Genomic DNA, 8315 nt, shown 5'->3' with positions numbered 1-8315 from the left:
CACTCAATACTAAAACTATATGGATCATAATTTAATATTCAAGATGTTGTAGGCTCTTTGAGTTTGTCATGAGTATCATTTACTGTAGGAATGCATAAGTGTCATATGATAAAATGGTCGGTACTCGTAATTTCATGATACATTGTGAATGGATGGTACAAACTATAAATCAAGATGACTGTTCTTTTTTCAAGTAAGAGTGAGTTATCGCTTCAGCCTAGTAACTGATACAGCGTGTGAACTGGGTGATTTTTAAAACTGTAAAGAGAATACTCAAAGATATATACATGATGATATGTATGCTTTCTTGAAGGCGGATCTCAAACTCGAAATATGCTGAATTAAAGCACGACTATAAATAGAGAATAATCGACAGCATTGTATTTGTTTGGCCTTTAGAAGGAGATCACCGATGAATGAAGGCTGGGCAGAACAGCAAGTGTTTAAATGGAAGACAGGGAGACGTGGATCATGGCAGGGTTATGGCATTGGCAATTAGCTAATGTCAATGGTACACTTAAGAAATACTGTGCACGACAGCTCATAAATCACAGCCGGCCATCATTAATAATCCATGACAGGAGGGAAAAGAGAAAGAAAGCGAAGAAGAGAATGGTAGGCGGGAGCACTCAGTAACAAAACACACCTGAAGTGTCCTATAATTAGAAGTATTTCTACCATCAAAGGACCCGGGAGAAGCTTTCTCATGAACAGTTCAGCAAATAACCATGGAGTTGATAAACATTGCATCAGGTACGTGCTTTTTCACTTATTCTACTTCTTTGTAATTGTATGTATGTGTGCTTTTTAAAGGCATACGGTGTAATGGGGTTGATTTGTGACATCCATTGGTTCCTGAAGATATTATAATTCCAAACAAAATGACAGCACACATATTACCACCTAGTTTGTGTTGGAAGTTCTTAACTAGACAATTTCCCCATGGATGTATGTAGTAATAATCATTACTCTCATGTTACCCATATACCAACAACTGAACACTCTTCCAATATCCACTCCATGCTTCCAGTCAGTGTTGCTATCCTTATCTTATCAGTGAGGCCAAAGTTCACAGTGAGAAGTGCAGCCTGCTCGTTTTTAAGCACTGACTATTGGTAATTACAATATGGTGTGATAAGTGGAATGCCAGGGAAAGCAGGGAGTGGTATCATGGAGGTAATGACTTTGGAGGTCAAAGTAGGCTTCCTGTGGGAAGCGACATGTCAATTGAGACCTAAGGGTTTGGTGAGAGTGGAGTGGAGAATCTGATTCAAGCTGAGGGGGTGTCAGGTGGGAACCCTGAAAAGTGAGAGGGAGCATGCCAGTGTAGACAATGAAAAGCCTTTAACCCATATGGAGTGCAGAATCTGAGGATGAGTGGTGACAGATAAACGTTAGTCTGCAGAGATAAGCAGAGAGCTAATGAGTCACACAGGTCTGGGGCCAACAGAGAGGCAGTCATCTTAGCAGGAAAACGTTATGATCGGGTCTAGAGCCATTACAGTGATGCAGGTGAGAGATGCTGACAATGTTTTAATGGTAGTTCTAGTAGTTGAAGCACCAAATGCCAATTACCTAGAATTGAAGGGGATGGAAAGAAGTTGAAGGTAGAATTGAAAGTATTGAGGCCGGCGCCGCGGCTCACTAGGCTAATCCTCCGCCTGCGGCGCTGGCACACCGGATTCTAGTCCTGGTCAGGATGCCGGATTCTGTCCTGGTTGCTCCTTTTCCAGTCCAGTGCTCTACTGTGGCCCAGGAGTGCAGTGGAGGATGACCCGAGTACTTGGGCCCTGCACCCCATGGGAGACCAGGAGAAGCACCTGGCTCCTGCCTTCGGCGGCCATTGAAGGGTGAACCAACGGCAAAAGGAAGACCTTTCTCTTTCTTCTCTCTCACTGTCCACTCTGCCTGTCAAAAAAAAAAAAAAAAAAGTATTGAGTGTTGATTACAAATTGCTAAAGAAATTTAGTATTATTGTACCTCCACATCTAGAGAGTAAATATTCAATAAGTATTTCAGGAATGAATGAATGAAACAAATGCAACCAAAATTTACTTTCTCTTACAAACATAACTTGGGAGCAGAGTTCTCGACTCTGTTTTACTATATTGATTTTTTAAAAAACATTTATTTACTTATTTGAAAGGCAGAGTTACAAAGAGGCAGAGGCAGAGAGAGAGAGGTCTTCCATCCACTGGTTCACTCCCCAAATGGCTGCAATGGCTGGAGCTGGACCGATCAGAAGTCAGGAGCCAAGAGCTTCTTCTGAGTCTCCCATGTGCATGCAGGGGCCCAAGGACTTGGGCCATCTTCCACTACTTTCCCACACCGCAGCAGAGAGCTGGATCAGAAGTGGAACAGGCCAGCACTGTGGCACAGCAGGTTAAAGCCCTAGCCTGAAGTCCCGGCATCCCATATCGGTACCGGTTCTAGTCCCGGGTGCTCGTCTTCCGATCCAGCTCTCTGCTGTGGCTTGGGAAAGCAGTAGAAGATGGCCCAAATCCTTGGGCCCCTGCACCCACGTGGGAGACTCGGCAGAAGCTCCTGGCTCCTGGCTTCGGATCGGCGCTGCTCCAGCCATTGCGTCCATCTGGAGAGTGAACCAGCAGATGGAAGACCTCTCTCTGTCTCTACTTCTTTCTGTAACTCTGTCTTTCGAATAAATAAAATAAATCTTAAAAAAAAGTGGAGCATCCAGTACTCAAACCGGCACCCATATGGGATGCTGGCACTGCAGGTGGCAGCTCTACCCACTGCACCACAGTGCCAGCCCTATATTGAATTTTTAACATTGGCACTGCTTGGAGTATTTGTTTTCACCAGATTGTCATAACTTGGGAAAGAGAAGTTGTCTTTCCCAAATTTTTAGTACAGAAATTGTCAAGAGTATAGAAAACTTGAGGTAAGAATCGTTCAATGAGGGGCCGGCACTGTGGCACAGTGGGTTAAAGCCCTGGCCTGGGGTGCAGGTTCTAGTGCCGGCTGCTTCTCTTCTGATCTGGCTCTCTGCTGTAGCCTGGGAGGACAGTGGAAGATGGCCCAAGTGCTTGGGCCTCTGCACCCACGTGGGAGACATGGAAGAAGCTCCTGGCTCCTGACTTTGGATCGGCTCAGCTCTGGCCATTGCAGCCATCTGGGAAGTGAGCCAGCGGATGGAAGACCTCTCTCTCTGTCTCTACCTCTCTCTGTAACTCTGTCTTTCAAATAAATAAAATAAATATTAAAAAAAGAATAGTACAATGAATAACTAGATACCCCCCACCTTGGGATTTTCAGCATTTCCTGTGTGGATATCATTTGAAAGGTACTAACATCACAATTCACCTCTAAATATTGCAGCTGTAATTTCTAATAAAGATATTTTCATGTAAAACTATAATAGTGGGGCCGGTGCCTTGGCTTACTTGGCTAATCCTCTGCCTGCGGCTCCAGCATCCCATGTGGGCACCAAGTTCTAGTGCCGGTTGCTTCTCTTCCGGTCCAGCTCTCTGCTATGTCAAGGGAGGGCAGTGGAGGATGGCCCAGGTGCTTGGGCCCTGTACCCACATGGGAGACCAGGAGGAGGACCCTGGCTCCTGGCTTCAGATCGGCGCAGCGCCGGCCATGACGGCCATTTGGGGAGTGAACCAACGGAAGGAAGACCTTTCTCTGTCTCTCTCACTGTCTATAACTCTGTCAAATAAATTTTTAAAAAAACTATAATAGCATTACTGCCCTTAGGAAATACAACAGCAACAGAGAAATATAACAACAATTCATCCAATACAATGATTTTCAAAATTCTCCAGTTATCCCCAAAGTGCCCTTTATAGTTTCTCTTCAAATACAGGATATAATGAGATATTCAAATGTGTTTATTTGTTAAGTCTCTGGAAATGAAAACTTTTTGAAGGAAGAATGAAAGTGAGAGAATTATTTAACCTGGGATCTAAGTGTTGGGACCAACTTAACAGTCAGTCGATTGCATTGAGCAGCCAGGTTTATTTTCTCATTGAAAGTGCTCTCTGTGTCTCCAGCAAATCAATTTAGTTGACAAGTGTATTGTATTTAGGAGCCTTAGGTCAGAGGTTCACTGTCCAGATGGGTCTCCTCTCACTCCATGGGGAATAACCCCTGTTCATGTGATGGTACCTTGTACTCCTTCCCCTAGGTAATCAGCTGATAAAAGATGGCCTTTGTGACCAGCAGAAACTGAGTGACTGTACAGACAGTGAGGTGAAGACCTATTACACTTTTGGGGAGGGACCTCAATAAATCATAAACTACTCTTTTGCTGAGGCATCTTCCTATATGAAATAGTCCACTGGCTTAAGTACATGCTTACATCACAGGGTGCTTTGCACTGAGCCTGGCTGGGAACAAGGAATATGCCAAGAGAAGTGCCAAAGTTGGACATCAGTCTCGCCCATCGCACCTGCTGAATCATCAAAGCATGGAAAATACCAAGTACAAATATTTGAGTTACTTTCAAAGGCTAGTATTTTCTCCTTTCACTTCCTTTTCCCTCTCCGCCTCCTTTGTCTTTAATGGAAATGCCAACAGGAACTTGACAGTGATGAACGCCCTGATAGCACCATAATGAAGTTTGTAGGTCTCTGTTTCTAGCTGCACAAGGCTGAGAAATGATTATAACTCACCTCTATGCAAATACTTAAATGTAATATGATGTTCCAGGATGCCGAGTGCCTCGTCTGAAATGGTGAAACTTCAAGCTGTTTATTTGCTCTGTTGTTTTCAGGAATCTAAATAAATGTTGATTAACACTCTCTGGATCCTAGCGATAGAAAGTTCTCCTCCAAGCTTCCAGTCGTGCCTGGGAGCTGTGTTAGAGAGGACACATGACCAAAACAGGAGGAGCATTTGCACTCTCTGACTACACATGAAGTAGTACCTCAATGAGCCTCCCTCTTCCTTATAAATTCTTCCCATATAGTTCAATTTGGTTTTCCAGCAAAACAAATATCTTGAGTTTTGAGTTTTCTGTGCAGGCTGCTTTTTTTTTTTAAAGATTTATTTATTTATTTGGAAGGCAGAGTTACAGAGAGAGAGAAAGAAAGACAGAAATATCTTCCATATGCTGTTTTCTCTCCCAAATGGCCACAACGGCCAGACCAAAGCTAGAAGCCAGGAGCTTCTTCTGGGTCTCCCATGTGGGCTCAGGGGCCAAAACACTTGGGTCATCTTTCACTGCTTTCCCAGGCACATTAACTGGGAGCTGAATTAGAAGTGGAGCAGCTGGGATTCAAACCGTCGCCTGTATGGGATGCTGGTGCTGCAGGCTTTGGCTTAACCTGCAGTGCCACAGCGCCAGCTCTGCAGATTACTTTGTAAACATAAATGCTTCCAAGGGGATATTAGCGACAGTGATGATGGGATTAGCAGTGGTTTTGAAAGTTTGACGTGAACAATAATCCTCTCCACTTGTACATAGCAGGTTTTGGTTTCAGGCTGCCACACGATTTGCCCTGCCTGGCCTGGATGGCAGGCAGGTGTTTCTACTCACACTGCCTTTCCTTTGTTTCTGGAAGGCCACTTCGTTTTCAGTTGCTCCACCCCAGCCTAATGCCCTCCCTTGCCTACAGTGTGCTGGAGAAGCACACAGTTAGAGGTTGCAATAATTCAAATATTAGGGAATCCTCTGCAGTGCACTCTGTCAACATTCCCAGCCCACTGGAGTTAAACATGGCTATTACTGGACAGTAAATGGAAATAGGGTTCAAGACTCTAATCACTGCCAATGCTCCAAGACCTTGCCGTTTTGTATTTAGGCTGATTCAGACATAAATCTTGAAACCCCACTGGACAGGACAGCAACTGGAGTTGGACTTATTTCAGAATGTCAGAAACTGCGATCACAAATAGTTGCTCATAGGAGAAAGGACTGGGGGGGGGGTCCTATTCACCTGTGTGTGATGGATGAATGGGAGATGAAAAGAGGGACTGGTAGCCAGCTTTATGATTAGTGGCTATATTCTGCAGCCAATTATTCCTCTACTGAGCCCGTAGCAACAGCAGGTACACATACCTGTGCATGTAAACCTTATCCATCAGGAATGCTCTGAAGAAAAACAGAGTTTGCCTTTCCTGCTATGTGAAAATGCTCATTTTTTTTGTCCCATAGCTCTATGTGTATTAGTTCCTCTTTCTGTCTGCCATTATGAACCTCAAGGAAAAAGCCTTCTGGGTAATAATAAATCACGTGATTGATTCAACTACTATACCAGTGAATCCAGTATTTTGTTAATCGTGATATTAGGGAGACATTTAATAGTCATGATGGAAAGCTGTTTCAGGAAGTATATACGCACAGGACTGTCTTGCCAGTCCTGGAGACATTTCAAGCTTTTATTGAGCCTTTTGGCAGCATGCAAAAAAAAATTGCAGAAGCATATGGAAAGCTTGACTTTGTTTAAAAAATGTATTTACTGAAAATAGTACAAAAGTACACAATAACCCAAAAGGGGTGGAAGGCTCCAACGTGGTTGCTCACAGAAGGTTTTGGGATTTTGTTAGCACCTCTGCATAACCCTATAGAAGGAAATAGGGTTGTGGACTGAGCTGAAGTTAAAAGTGAAGCTCCTGCAAGCCCCTCTAAGGAACTTCTGGGCCATTCGGGAGTCTATTGACAGGAGAGTTTCTCATGACAGAGCAGGGAAGAGATGCAGGAGACAAGGAGTTCTGTGCCTTAGATTGCACTGTTCCCACACCAGGGCCCCAGGTGTGGGATTAAAGAGAGGCAGTAGGAATGAGGGACTCAAAGAGCAGGAATCAACAGGCGGTAGAGATATCCCCTTCCCTTCTGGGTAGCAAAGACCTTGGCTTCAGTGCAGCGAAGCTCCTGGGAATCCAATGTGGACACCATCTAGAAATAACCAGATGTGGTTAGACATCATTCACATCCCAGGGCGGGCAGCTTGGGCGTTGAAAGACGCCTGGGGTAGCTTAGGCCAAAGTGGAAGAATACTCTCTTTTGTGAGCCCATGAGAACTGAAATTGGGAAATCCCAGAAATAAACTGATGATATTTTCAGTGGAACCAGGATTTGTATAATAGCAGGCAGGGGTACGAACCAGTGTTGTCCCACGAATGTTAACCCATGTGCAATAATAACCATAACAACGTTTCTTCTGAGTGTCTTACGTGTCCCAAATTGTCAACTTTATGAGACAGATGTATTATTAGCTCTGTTGTGTGTGTGTGTGTGTGTGTGTGTGTGTTTAGGTGAGAAAACTGAGGCTAGAGAAGTCAAATGACTTGCCTAAGGTCAACCCAGGGAATAAATGTAGAACCCAAATCACAGCCACACAGACAGTTTGACTCCAGACCCCTTCCTCACCCCGTTAGCTACTCTGTCTTACAGTATGAAACCCTGGTCCAAGAACAGTCAGGCTACATAATGACTTTCTACCTTATTTTTGGAATGTAATCTAGTCATTTAAATCTAAGTAAAAATTAGAACTGTTTATAAATACTATACATTAATTAGCATTGAAAGATGTCTAAATACAGTTTGATTTACAAGACAAATGGCTCTCTCGGTTAGAGATGGCTAATGAGTGTTTAAAAGCACTAGACTTATTAATGTGAGAAGCTTAATTACTCATGAATAACTACCAAATCAATGAAGCAAAATTAAAAATATTAAGAGGTTAGCTGAGGGAGCTAGGCATATGAACCAGACAGAGGGTGAGAAAAAGCAAATTCCACACTGAATCTTTGGCCACACTTTCTTCCATATTCACTCGACTTCTTTAATGAGAGGGCTCTAGTGGGTGACAAGACTTCCGTACAACCAAGTAAACAAGGAAAAGCACAACCAGAAACATATAGATAGTTCGTAGGAGAAAGCTACACCTCTGTCCCTCACTCTACCTTCTGGAAGCAGACGTACTATAGACTGACGGGGGTGTTAGAATCTAATGGGCCAGGGTCTGCCCTGACCACATAAGGTAAGCTGAAGGAGTGTTTACATTCTGTAAATTCTAGTCTTAGGGGATTCAGCCTGTGAGCGGTAAGAGCTCTTTCTCTACTATTTCATCAGGCTGGGGCTGTGCTTGTTACTTCAGGTTGAGGCAAAAGGAAATGCGCGTTTTCACATTGCTTTCTGGCCTGCCGTGATGGACAAGAGAGAAAAGGATTCAGGCTCCCGCCCATCGTGTGGCTGGGACTAAAGACTGCTTGATACTAGGGCCGCAGCTCTCAAGGAACTTAGGCAAGGATAGAGATCAGAAAGGGGCCAAGTCTTCATAACTTTGTAGTGTGGTAGTTGACTGCTAAACATTAAGTGTCAGATTTCTGAGTTCCACCTGCAAAAT

The sequence above is a fragment of the Oryctolagus cuniculus genome, chromosome 6 (genome assembly GCF_051225735.1).
Source record: "Oryctolagus cuniculus isolate XC-2025 breed Fujian yellow rabbit chromosome 6, ASM5122573v1, whole genome shotgun sequence".
Classification (NCBI taxonomy): Eukaryota; Metazoa; Chordata; class Mammalia; order Lagomorpha; family Leporidae; genus Oryctolagus; species Oryctolagus cuniculus.
The sequence above is the reverse complement of the archived record's forward strand: the minus strand, read 5'-3'. Positions refer to the sequence as shown.